We start from the raw sequence: 14,634 nt of genomic DNA, 5'->3' as shown, positions 1-14,634 counted from the left end.
ATATTATTTATAAAAGCGTATAATAAAATTAAGGAAGATGTTTCTTTTTCAGTTTATAAATCTGAACGAGACATGGATATTCTAAAATTAAATATTAAGCCACTCTTGACAAAACGCTAATTAAGAATATACAACAAAAGAAGTAAAGTAGAGATAACAAAATTTGATGGACAAAGGCTGATGACCCAAACCAAATTAATATAAGTTAACCGTAGAAAATCGTATTGTTGAATAATTTATATTCTGAACTCTTTTGCAGATATTGTAATGTATTAGAGAGAATGCAAATCTAATTTCATTAAGAAAACGTACACAGGAAGTAACAGAATAAACTAAAGACGGTTATATCAAAATAACCTAACTAGGAACGCAGGAATGAAGGAAACAAGAACTGAACGTAAAAAGGAAAATGGGCTCAGTACTGAAAATAATATTAATTAGATCGATTCGGCCGCCATGGAATATCGCTACATAAAAAGCGCCTAGAAGCAGACTCTACCTCATAAATGATGTAGAAAAGAGATCAATGTAAACATAATAAAACAACTCTAACCTACAAAATATTGTGGCTGTTTAATCACTACATAGTATAAAACAAAGTCGCCTTTTCTGTCCCTATATCCTTATGTGCGCTTAAATCTTTAAAACTACGCAACGGATTTTGATGCGGTTTTTTTCAATAGATAGAGTGATTCAAGAGGAAGGTTTATATGTATGATACATGCATAATATACTAAGGCAACATTGCTAATTTTAGAGGTTTCTAACGTGATGTCGTAAATTAACCTATTTTTTTTAGGCTTATTTAGCAATTAACAAAAACGCTGCCTAACCCTACGAGTTAGATCAAATTAATGTATTACAGTATTGTACACCATAAAAAGGTCTACAAAAAAGTCCGCGATGGTATATGTTTATCTTTTAGGGATAACCCACATTAACCATTTTTATTGTTTAATTTTTACGTGAGAAAATCGCTTATTTACGAAGCTATTTTAAGCAATACGGCATTAATCCTTATCCAATTAAGTACCTTAAATACAGTGTGCAATTAATATAGATCAATACGGTTCCTTACAGCATGCAAATTAAACAAATATTTTCGGAGATATTACAAATTTAAAATTTGCGTTTAAAAATGTGTAATGTAATAAAGATTGTATGAATTTAGATATTCCAAAGATAGCAGGAAATCTTCATAGTAAGTATAGGGGAAAAGGAATTGTTTTACTCCAAATTTAATGCGTGCAGGCCAAGGGCAGTAATGAATGAACCAAAAATACTGGATCGATTTTAATCATGTTTTCATTGAGTGACATAGGCATATATATTTTATGCCCGTGCAAAGTCGGAGCGGGCCGCTATGTTTTTATATACAACGTTCATATTTTTTCTGTAGTGTATTTAATTTAGTATCAGCATTGCACCCGTGCGAAGCCGGGGCGGGTCGCTAGTTAACTATAATTTATTTAACTGTTAACTGTAGTCCTTCAGTAAGAATTCAGTAATATATTCACTAGATGTACTAATATGTTAAAACAAATGATCGTTTATAAAGTATTTTTTGTTTAATTATTTTATTTACGTTAGTATTTTGTTGTATCAGAGTTATCCCATCAAATGCATATTTCCCACTGTGCAGGTTGTAAAATAATAAAAACTGACATTGGGAACAATCGATTCAAAGGAGTAGAAACAGTCGATTGTCGCAGAACAGTCGATAGTCAAAAAACTAACAACTGAAAATAGTAATTACTATTTTCAGTCAAATGCACGCTTCGGCTGTTTTTATAAATTCGTGATGTCAGACGAAGATGTACGAACCCTTTCCTGTATAAATTGTGAGCGAGGAAAGGACGGAGATAATTGCTTGGAGCAGTTAATGTTATATATGCTAATATTTTCCAACGGTAGTATAAGCGAGACGGAGATGTATATATTCCTTCATGTATTAACTTTAAAATAGAAAAGGAGAAAAGTAATTATTGAATACCATTAACTGGCAATAAATAATTTCATTTTAAACTAAGTAGAATTACTTTTATATTTAAATGTTCTGTGGATCTGTAAAATAGAAAAGGAATTTTACTATCTAAACAATTTCTTTCTAAATGGAACAATACCCTACAAATGTTTTATCATATTTCAATATGTTAATTGCTATTTTTAAATAATATGCTATAAAAATATAGACAACACAAAAGAACTTTAACAAAACCTAAAAACTAAAGATGTACAATAACCATAAATACTGAAACAAAATTAAACATATACCTAATCATAAAGAAAAACACTAATCGCACAGTAACTACTAGAGCCTTTCTAAATAAAGTAAATGCTTTATTTATTATTGAACGGAAATATTTTCTAACAAAAATCGAGAGAGTAATCGAAATATTACCTGGTAAAAAGTAGTAAAATCAGTCGAAATAAAAACAGCGAGTGAAAAAGTCGCTAGTAAAAAGTAATCAGTCTATTTCAGTCGATAGTTACCAACTCTAATAAAAACTAGCCTATTAATTAAGGGAACAAAACTAACTTGTTAACATAAACAAGCCGTTATAGTGTTTTCAAAAGTCTTACTATTTTTTGATCATATTAGCATAAATTATCATATTGTTAATGTTATTGAATGGCTAAATGATGTAAATATTTTAAACAGACTTATAGAAAATAAACAAAACAACAATCTGAAACCAAAGCATGCTTCCTATATCGACAACAAATATTCAATACCTGGGTATTTATTTGTCACGTTAGCGATGCACTGGCAATAAAAGCCTGTATAATCTTCTAGTTTACACACCGATAACCTATATTTGCCCGGTTCAAAATGTTTAAACGACCCAGTAATTACTTTATAATAACTCACATCCTCACCACAGATATTAGGCAGTTTATTAGGAAACGCCCGTTGGTCTTCGCAAAAACAGTCCGTAAATATTTTACATATGTATATTTTGATAAACCGATTATATTTCTTATTTGCCACGGGTACATTATGTTGGTGTATGTAAACGTCGAATTATCTTCTGTTTGCTCAAGCTTTTACCGCGTGGGTTTTCAATATTTGTTAGTTTATTTTGTTAAATATTTACATAGATTTACAGGAATAGGTGAGACGACGTCGTGCCTTTTCCTAGTGTTAGTCAGATGTTTTAATTAATTTCATTGCCAATATTATCACCAAGTTTAGCAAATTATCTAGTTTGTTTAAAATATTGTCGGACGGATTACTAGTTTGTTTTAGAGGATTGTTCGGTGATGTTAGATGATTATAGATATTGTTTTGCATTTAATGTTTTTTTGCTCTAAAATATACGCATAACAAAATTTGTGGTATGTTACTTAATTATAAATCATTTGTGTTTAATTAACCTATTGGTTAGTGAAATTAATGTAAAGTTTTAGTTCTTGGTGTAATCTTTCTGTGGTTACTCTTAGTGCTTTAACAAACTGTCCAGTAGATAAAGTTGATGATTATATACATACAAGAAATTCTATGTAAAAAATTTAAGTAATATATGTAAGAACCTTAAGCAAAATCTTAACCAGTAATTTTATATCTCTCTCATTAATCAGCAAATATTTTAATATACGCCCTTTAATGACATCACATCGATATATATATATATATATATATATATATATATATATATATATATATATATATATATATTTACAGCATTATATCTTATATTAATGAAATATAAAGCTTGTCAATTAAATGCTTGTAGTTTATGAACATCTGTCACCTAAACAGAATTTCTGAAAATTTATGAAAAATTTATTTAAAAAAATTATTTATTTACAAATTTAGGTAGGTGAAAAAAAATATTTATATTAATTGTATATATAAAAACGTTTATATTAAAATCTCATAAAAATATGCGATCTAATCTATAAACACTCACTCATCTTTATATTATATATTATAAAGTTTATTATTTTGTTACAGAAGTAGAGGAACAAGATATTTCACAGAATACTTATATAGTAAACTTAAGATGACTGCATGCCGACGAATAAAAGGAAAGGTGTTCAATATCAGAATCTTCCGTATGTTATTCGGCCCGTTTCTCATTGAAATTGGTTTTGAGACAAAATGTTGCAAAATCACACTTGGACTAAGACAAGCGAAATTGGCTAATCTTCTTCCAGAACTAGGGTCGCCGAAGAAGAAGGCAAAACTCGGATCCAGTCTTTAGCGAGAACATAATGAACTAACCCTTAAAAGACAATGTTTTCATGTAGCTGACTCAAGATTCCTTTTAAGCATTTGATCTAACCTTTTCCTTATATTAAAAATATTTAAAATATATCATTATATAAAATAAATAACTACATTCTAAAAAATTATTTCTTATTTTATTTTGTTTTAACCTACTTTTGCTACTCGCAATACTTCTTTACTGTATAATAAATATAATTTTATTAAAAGGCAAACAATCTACTTTTTCTAAGATTGGAATATCAAACCATCCAAAATATGGATAAAAATCATCGAGCACTAAAAACTGAATGATGAAAAAGCATTATCGACAAAGTATTAATTTCGTACGAGAAGACAAAAGCTTAAACTGAACAAAATTAAAATACAATATGATAATTAAACTTTATAATAAAGAGAAATTTCTTAAACACATGACAAAAAGTGGAATCATCAGTAAAGTAAAAGTCTACCAGCCATTTTCTTCAGCTTCTTCCTATTTCCACTTGATCTACAATCACATATGTTGGAACTTTTAATAAAAACTGACAAATATGAATTTGCCTTTCTGGGACAGAGTTCAAGTATTGTTAATATGATAGAAGAAGGTAATAGCCATATATCAGAAATAGTTAGAGTTTTTCATAGTAGAACATTGTATTTTGAAAATTAAGTCTGTTTTACATGCTCATCCAATGGCTTATAAAATCATAAAATCTAATTATGCTTAACCAAAGTTTTAATAAAGATTTTCCTTTAACATCTCTTGTTTCTGTTTAAACATATTTATTCATATTATGGCCATTTTATTCAAATTAGTTTCTAATAAAACGTATACGGTAATATATCAAGTAAAATATCGTGACAGCAAAATATTTCGGGCATTCTTTAACATCGTCTGTAAATAATTCTAATCAATTCCAACCGTATAAATCCCATAAAGATTATTTTGACGTATTTATATGTATTTATGTTCTAAATTCCACTAACGATTCAAAACGGGTACGCGTTTTGTAGGAAAAATCTCCTAAATTTTTTACAGATTGGGTGGTTCGTGTTTGATTTGTATCAAGAGCTAATGAGTGTCATGATAAATTTATTAAGAAAAAATGGGACGGGCGCTGGAGATTTTTTTATTGCCTTGCAAAAAGATTATTTTTAATCACTGACATTTTTCTGGGAGTAGTGCATTATGTAATTATGGCCTGTTGTTGCAAATTGAGAACATATTCTGCCATGAAAATATAAACATTAGTAATGCTAGGAATTGTGTGAATGCTCTTAATTTTTATCACCACCTCATCTATCATGAGAACCACTCTATTCGCATAATTTAGTAAAACTAAAATCCGAACCGAATGTTTTAAAGACAACTATGATTTTGAAAAGTGGACAAGATCTGCCAAATATTACGTGCTTGTATGAATTCCAATATTTTGTTCAGGTTAAAATGTATCTATTAAGTAAATTTGGCATAATATATTAATTCAAATATGCCCATCATATACCTAATACCAACCACTAGAATGGGTTTATTAACAAGCATTCAACAACTGACCAGTAAAGTAAGAAAAAGTAAGAAAATATGCTCAGCCATATTCTTAAATGTAGCACAAGCCTTCGATAAGGTTTGGCATGAGGGCCTTGTTCAACACCACAAGGAAGTGTACTGGGACCAATGCTTTATATATTCTACACTTGTAATATACCACAAATGGAGAACATTACGATGGCTACATTTGCTGATGATACTGCGATTATAGCTGTCGGAGACAATATTGAAGAAGCCAAAAGAAAATTACAACAGGCAAGTGATAATATAAATAATTGGACACATGCTTAACGAATATAAATCTGTTCATGTGCAGTTTACCTACAATCAGATCGTACAAGCACCAATAACATTAAATAATACTATCGTTCCGTTTAGCAACAACGCAAAATATCTCGGAATGAATCTTGATGCAAAACTTCGCAAAGAAGAAAAGATAAGAACTGGAATTGAAATATTGGAAAATGTACTGGCTAATTGGAAGAAAATCACAATTATCATTACATAATAAATTGTTATTATAAAAGCAAATACTGAAAGAGTAACATAAACAAAATACAAGTTTTCAGAACTAAGTCCTGAGAAGTATTGTGGGCGCACCCAAATACTACAGGACTAACTGCCTACATCCATATACTCACAGTCAGTCAAGAAATGAAGAGAATTGCAAGGGAGCATGAGGAAAGACTGCATTCTCACGAGAATATTGAAGTATTGCAACTTTTGGATACCACCAGAGCAGGACATAGACCCAAAAGAATCAAACCACTAATTTGGTGTAGTGTTGTGTAGTATGCACTGACATGCATAAACATTATTCCATCAGAAACTGAGATATGACCGATGGGCCCTCCTAGTTGTCTACCTAGATTTAAGTTATCATTAAGACAAATTGTAGGTTAGTCGGAAACGACTAGTAACAATGTAATAATTAAATAATAAAAAAATGTCGAAAGAAAAAAGTTATAATTAAATAATAAAAAAATGTCGAAAGAAAAAAGTTGATTTATCGACAATCGAGTCACCGATCGATTTTCTGGATTCCGAAGCATTTCGAAATTATGTACCAGCTAAAGCACACCGCATCGATCTAAAAAAGAGATAACCAGGAAAGTCTATGTTTCCCATTTGAGCTTCCCACAACAATTGATGGCCTTCAGCCGACCTTTCCTTTAACACTTTTACAAATTCAGACATTTTTAACGCACCGAAAAAGTTTATTTTCTCATAATTCGTTGAAAGGAACTTGAATAAAAAGTTGGTTACAAATGTACCCAATGGGATTTTATGCACAATATCACCATCTGTTATAAATCAATTAAAATTAATTTATATGCCTGATATTTATGGTTAACCAAGCAATGCAGCTGATATTTATACTTCTACATATCACCCAGAATATTGACAGTCAAACAAAATAAGAAAACCTGCAGGAAGACACCCAACAATATTAACATCGAAATGTTCCTAGTGTTAAAAAAATATTAGTATAATACACAGGCTTAATAGAACCAAATTTTTGATCTTATGTAATATTATGAAGTATATTTAATAAAAAGTATACTGCAAAATGAACATATTTAAGTTTTTCTTGAACAAATAACTAGTTTTAAGTACTTATATAAACGAATTGCAGGTTAGTCGGTAATGGTTAGTAACTCAATCGACATAAATACCGTGTAAATATGTGATAATTTTCTTACACATAACGCCACTTTCATTTTTTCAGAGTAATTTAAGTAATATAGGAATGCTAGTGCATTACTGTAAGTTAATTCTGTATATAATAATCAATTTAGTTAAAAACACATTAGTGGATTCTATTAAAATTAATTATTAATTAGCTACTGGTGTTAATTTTAAAGCTTCACATATGCAATAGATAAATAACATTAGTAAGGACATATTTATTGTATACGTTTCGTTTTCATTGCAGCAAAAATTATATAAAATATCTGAAATACCACCCAAGTAAATAAAATATCTAAACTTTTTCATTCCTAAACTATTTCATATTTCTTTATATGGAATATATAACGAATTTTATACAAATAATTAATACATTCTCCAACATATGCCATACTATAGTTATAACTAAAACTGCAACCTTTAATAGTATAGATAATATATCGACTAAAGTTTACACTAGATATGACACTCCTTTATTTACAACGCTTTATATTGCATACTTTTCCGTCCTCAGATAAACCATGCTATTTTTCTAATTAATTTGTGAAAAATTCCAAATAAAAATGCTGGTTGATAAGTAAGTCTTTCTTAGAAAATGTCATAGAAAAAATTTCACGGTATAGGCGACCTTGGGGAAATGTTTTGTTTAGTTCGATCAACGGTAGCGCTGGGATCGCAAATTGTCATTGGCTAGTTTAAATTTCTGGTGCCGCCACTAACATGGAACGTGTTTGGTCGATCAGATTGTGTGAAGTCAGCATGTCAGAAGGTTTTTGGTTTTTGTATATTTGTTTAGATCAAGAAATCTTCGTTTTACGTTGTGCATATTTTCTGTTTTATATTAATTGTTATGGAGTAGTAATAGAAAAATTGATGACAATGCGTCAATTTTTATTTCAACCCAAGTGTTATCTTTAAAAAAAACTCCCTTGATACTTTTAATTAAACCTGTTGCTGTCGATAACGATATCCAATGACATTTCCTCTGTTCATCATTATCATTCTTCTAAACTAAATTGAAATCCTTACTAAATCTCCACCAATAACAACCCGAAAATGGAATGCTATAGGATAAATATAGACAATATAGAAAAAATTTTTAACTGCCTGTTTATAATATAGCAAGTTAAATGATGATTTTGATTTGCAAGGCAAGGAAGTGTGCGGACAGTCATCAAAGTGCATTGATAAAGTGTGCGGACAGTCATCAAAGTGCATTGATAAAGACGAGGAGGACTCATATTTAACGCTTTGTGAATGGTATAATTATTGACAATTGACTTATCAACACTAATCAAAGGTCTGAAATCTTCAGAATTAATAAACTGTGAAGGAAATTAGTTCATTTACGAATCAGAACCAGAAAACTCGAGAACCATCGAAAAAGGTCTTTAATTTGTGACAAAAAGAAAAACATTAAGAGGGCTTTGCTAATATAAAAGTCTACAACGTTAATAGCAAAAAGAATTAGAAGGTTTGAATCCAATGTAAACTACTAAAAGCATAGCCATGACCCTCTTGTGTTCGTATACACGTCTCAAAACCGATAAAAATATACGTACAAACATTGAAATACTATTGCAAAGTTAGTTGCACAAGTTGCCATATTCTCCAGATGTTGTTTCGCTCGACTACGACTAGTTTCATGAACTGTGGGACTCATCTTTTGCTAAAAGTTACAACTTATTTATTTCTAGATATTTCATAGAGAAAATAATAAAACAAATCGATATAAAATTAACATTATCAATATTCATGATAATATTAATATTAATAATAATATTGTCTTTATTAAAATTACTTATTTATTATTCGTTTAATTTTTTCTTGATTATGTAGGATAACCTAACGGTATCTGATAAAACACAATAAAGTATCAGTTTAAATATAACACAGGCTGTTTGTTATAGACGTAGCACATGTTGTAGGCTGAATTCCTCTCTATACGATGAAACAACTATATATCTAATTGGTTGTCTTGTTTAAGCATATGGTATAAATAAATGAGTGCATGGTTTTGTAGTCGTTTGTCGCGATAACGGGAAACAGTAGACGATAATAAGCAGTATAGTGACCTTTTGATTAGTTTTTTTAAAATGCTCCGATATATCTAATCATATTAACTACACGACATCAATATTGTTACGTAAAAATCGATAATTGCATCACATATTTCTCAAATTAAACAAAGATTTGTTAACAATACCCACAAAATGAAATCAGTCTAACTATAATCGCCAGAAAATGAAAATATAAACTGTCATATTTATTTTTATAACCTATAAAACAAATACAATTACAAAAATAATATACACCCGAACATAGAACCTCCTTCTTTTTTGAAGTCGGTAAAAAATTAAATACAATTCGATGTAATCTATCGCATATAAAAGAAAATAATGACGAGAGATAAACATAATTTTAATAAACAATAAAAATAATATGTAGAAAATTAATCAATACTAAAAATACAGTATATTTTATTTAAAATTAAGCCTGATTATTGAAAAGTAAAACTACAAGGTGGCAATATTTTAGATTCATAAAAATTAGTAAAAAAACTAAATATTTTATTATAGATATGCAGAGAAATATCCCCAAATATTTTGTCATTTTTAGAATTATTTCTATTTTGTTTCAATGGAGTTACAACACTAAATATATGAACTAAATATCAGGGTAGTGTTAAATAATCTGATGATTTAAAATATTATATTATATTACTAACCAAGGAATACATTATTGATGAAAATAGTATATTTTCATATTATTAGATTTATTTTAGAGATAACCAAGCCAACCAAAAAACAAAAATATACTGACTAGTTGTTAGGCAGGTCATATCTACATATATTATAATACTACTGTATAAAAACATTCATAATCTATACACAAGACTTATAAATCGTATGAAAATTAGATAAGAATTTCTTTTAATGCATCAAAATACTCATGACGGCCGGTCTAATATGTACACACTTTGAGATACAATATTTTCAGAAAAACTCATTCAACATTAAACTACTGCATCAGATAACAATACTATTTTCTCTTTATAAATGTATTTAACAACAGTGAAAGAGTTCCTTAATTGAAAGTACATTACCTCTTATTTTATTTATTAATGTAATTTAAGCATATCTATTTATACAAAATGTTATTTCTAAAGAAAAGCAAAAACAATTAAAACAGCTCAATGAAATTTAGGAAAGCTTTTTGTCTATTATCTTTATTGATAATAAATATGACAAATACAGTTGGAAAACTACTGTTGTCATCCCTTCAAGTCATCTGCATTAGGTTTTCACCCTAGAAAATATTTAAAAAATAAAATAGCGGAGAAAAAGAAATATGCTCAATGGTCATTCAGGATTTCACGTTTACCAACACATACAACCAAATACCTTCAGGCTATGTCACCCCATCCTAAAGATTATCCGTACTAAACTCTTCAATTTATATCAGAATAATCTACTGACTTCAGGCGACGATATAAATAAAAATATCCTCCAAATGTGTAACAAGATCCAATGCTAACCTACTACCAAAAGAGAAACAGAAGCAGGTTTCCCTAAAAGCCCTCCGAGCTTTTCAAGAATTAAAAGAGTTCCTCAAAAGGTGTATTATAGAAGGATCCCGTGATTGTGGGAATGCGTGCATAGGAGAAACTGGGAGGATGAAGTACATAGGTACAAGAACATATGTAAGACATGGACACAGTTCTGTTAATCAGCTTTGTCACAAGACTATTTTGAGCGAAACCATCAAAAAATTTTTGAGATAGATATTTCAGGAAAGAGAGGTGCTATAAAACTAATCCTATCTGCCTTTCTATATTCCTAATCAAATCTAATCTGTAGCTGCAATCAGAAGTATGCTGATGAGGTAATATTGAAGACTTTGTTCAATAAGTAGCTTATTAACTGTAAAAAATACACACAATCCGTCACAAATTATTAATTATTATATATTTTACGAACACAAGAAAAAACCATTAAAAATACAAACAGAAAACAATATTACAGGCACTAATAAAGCCCGAAGACGGACATGTAAATAATTAGTTGTCACATAATCATATCGTGTTTATATCTCATTGCTCAGGGTGTACGCCATTACGAGCCGAATGATATCGATGATATATTATCATTGTCAAACATCAACCCGCTGAGAACAACTGTAAACATAAAAATTTCAATAGTTTACATGAAATAAAAGCAGGTAGAGACGGCCTGTCTCAAACATTCCCGGGTTGAGATTTATTCAAATATTATTTATCGTATATAAAATTAACACGTCGGCTTTCACGGAAAGCACTGTTTATTATTGCGCTGGGGAATTTATTAAATCAAGTAAATGTGTTAAAGATTATGGTATTTGTCGACGAAAGTTTACGGTTTGTTTAAACTATTTTTAAACCTACGCTAGGTCGCTCGTTAATAGTTTCATTAAGGAAACTAAGACATATCCTTTAAAATATCGTCTTTTAACTTATGTTTCAAATATATTTTTGGATAAGTTCTCGCTCCTTTTCGTATAGCTTCTTAATACATTATTTTAATAATACTAAAATTATTATTTTTTCGCTGGGTCTTCTGATATTAAAGAATCAACAAAAATTGTGTATTTTACAGCTGCCAAGGCCGATGTTATATATATAATATATTTTTAATAAATAGAATTTTTGCAGAAAGCTGAATAGATTTAGAACTACAATAAGTTATTGGATTAAAAATATTTACAGTATCTATGATAAATCACTGATCAATGTCTAATAGAGAGATAAATAATTACAGATTTATTAGTATTTTAATTTTAATTATTGTCTTTTAACTTATGTTTGAAATATATTTTTGGATAAGTTCTCGCTCCTTTTTGCGTAGCTTCTTCTTAATACATTATTTTAATAATACTAAAGTAATTATTTTTCGCTGGGTCTTCTGATATTAGAAAATCAACAAAAATTGTGTATATTACAGCTGCCAAGGCCAATGTTATATATATAATATATTTTAAATAAATAGAATTTTTGCAGGAAACTGAATAGATTTAGAACTACAATAAGTTATTGGATTAAAAATATTTACTGTCTAATAGAAAGATAAATAATTACAGATTTATTAGTATATTAATTTTAAATGAATTTATTTGCAATATTGAATAAAATATTGAATCATTAAGGAATCATCAGAGTAGTTGTGAATAAATGTTAGGAATATTTATAATTTGAACACATCAAGGAATTAACGGTTTAAAAAAGTTTTGTTTTATTATTTCTTATGTTAAATAATATGCTAAAACATTATTTTTTAATTATATCTTTTTAGTTCTTCAGTGTCTTTTTTTACAGTCTAACGTTTTTCGGGCTAAGCCAAACCAAACAATAAGGGCTATATTATACAATTTATAAAATCTAATTGTTATATCATTGGTGTTACAATTGCATCAGCATCATTATAATTATTTCTCCTATAATGAAATCAAATCTAGTAGCTAATGTTTCCATTAATTTCCACTGTAATTTCTTTTTGGTGTAGTAAGTCTCATATCTCCATCTTTTTTCCATTATTATCTCCATTTTTTTGATAAGATTCTCGTAAATCAATTTTATTACGAGGTATTGGTTACGTAGCGATAAGGTTGAATAATAGAAAATGTTCCAGTCACGCCAGTATCCAAGCTGGGCAAGACCGGATGTCTTCTGGAATGATCTCTCAATGAAGTTGGTGACTTGTCTGTCGACAGATTACAATACCCAGGATCGTGGTTCGAAGCCCACGTTAAGCAGTAGGTCCAGTCTAAATCTATTATATATATATATATATATATATATATATATATATATATATATATATATATATATATACATATATATATATATATGTATATATATATATATATATATATATATATATATATATATATATATATATATATGTATATATATATATATATATATATATATATATACATATATATATATATGTATATATGTATATATATATATATATATATATATATATATATATATATATATATATATATATATATATATATATATATACATATATATATATATATATCCATCTCGAAAGAACGATATATCTTTTAAGGCTATTCACGAATCGATATTCACTTTTTTGTATCTCCATAAGAAGTGTAGCGCTCTCTAGACAAGTCAAAATTCAAATGTGGAAACGAATGGTTATCAAAAAGAGTAAGACGAATGTTGATGCATTATCAGATGATGATACGTGAAATGATGAATGATACGATATAAAAATCCCTCCGGTTTTGCCGTCGAGGCTAGTCTTAGATCAGTTCTATGTTTGTTCTATTGGAAATAGTTTCTTCTATTACTACCAACAATGCCACATATTCTTCTTTCATTTTGTACAGGTCGCTATGAATTAATGCCTTCTAAACATTTCCTTCGAATTGTTTGGATATCCAAAACGCTCTTTGTCTTCGGTGTTAAAATTACCACTTTTTAATGCTTTTTAGGGTAAATGATGTAGCTCGGTGAATGGATGTAAAACCAAATGAAACAGTGGTGTTTGCATTATGTGACCGTTATTTATTGAAGTAATATAAAAATGTGGAAAATACAAAATAGATAAAATGGATGGCAGAGGTGTTAACTGGCAACGAGGCTTGGGCAGTCGATGGTGACACGTCTAAACCAAACGATGGTCGGGTTCCGAATGATTAGAAATACCCTTCAATAACATCCCAGGTAAAGGTCTCGGGGTTTCCAGCTATTCGTTATCGGGTTCTAGTTGACGCTGCTGGCACCCAGCCCGTGTTCAACATCTGGGATTATATTTCCGGGTATTTTGTAGACCGTTATTCCACTATGTAAAATTCGACATGCCTCAAGGTCGCTACACTTTCATATACTGAGCTTTTTTTTCACAGAGCTTTCGATTACCTTCAGCAGCATTTTCCTTCAGTTTTAAGTCTCTCAAATGAAATTTACTCCTGATACATCTAGGGATTTTCAACGCACTAAAAAAATGTTTTCTTCACACCTCGACGAAATAACATACTGTGAAAAGTAAGGCTTCAATATGAAGATGGTTACAAATGGGCCAAATGCTATTTAATACACATTAAAGTCATGTTTTACAAATCCTTTAAAATTATGTGTATAGGATAATATAATGACAGAAATAATTGCTGC

At 29.2% G+C, this 14,634-nt stretch overlaps 1 long non-coding RNA gene across 1 annotated transcript; it reads left to right on the top strand.

The window, feature by feature from the left end:
* The first annotated feature begins 3,135 nt into the window (after positions 1-3,135).
* Positions 3,136-4,359, top strand: LOC143192068 (uncharacterized). The gene is made up of 2 exons (XR_013004701.1): positions 3,136-3,339; positions 3,959-4,359. It is a non-coding gene; the product is annotated as an uncharacterized LOC143192068 (long non-coding RNA).
* Positions 4,360-14,634: the final 10,275 nt, after the last annotated feature.

This window comes from Rhynchophorus ferrugineus, unplaced genomic scaffold, assembly GCF_030347505.1.
Source record: "Rhynchophorus ferrugineus isolate W39M unplaced genomic scaffold, kcgeb_rfMv2 rfM1, whole genome shotgun sequence".
In the NCBI taxonomy this organism is placed as follows: domain Eukaryota; kingdom Metazoa; phylum Arthropoda; class Insecta; order Coleoptera; family Curculionidae; genus Rhynchophorus; species Rhynchophorus ferrugineus.
This window is presented reverse-complemented; position numbering and strand designations above follow the sequence as displayed.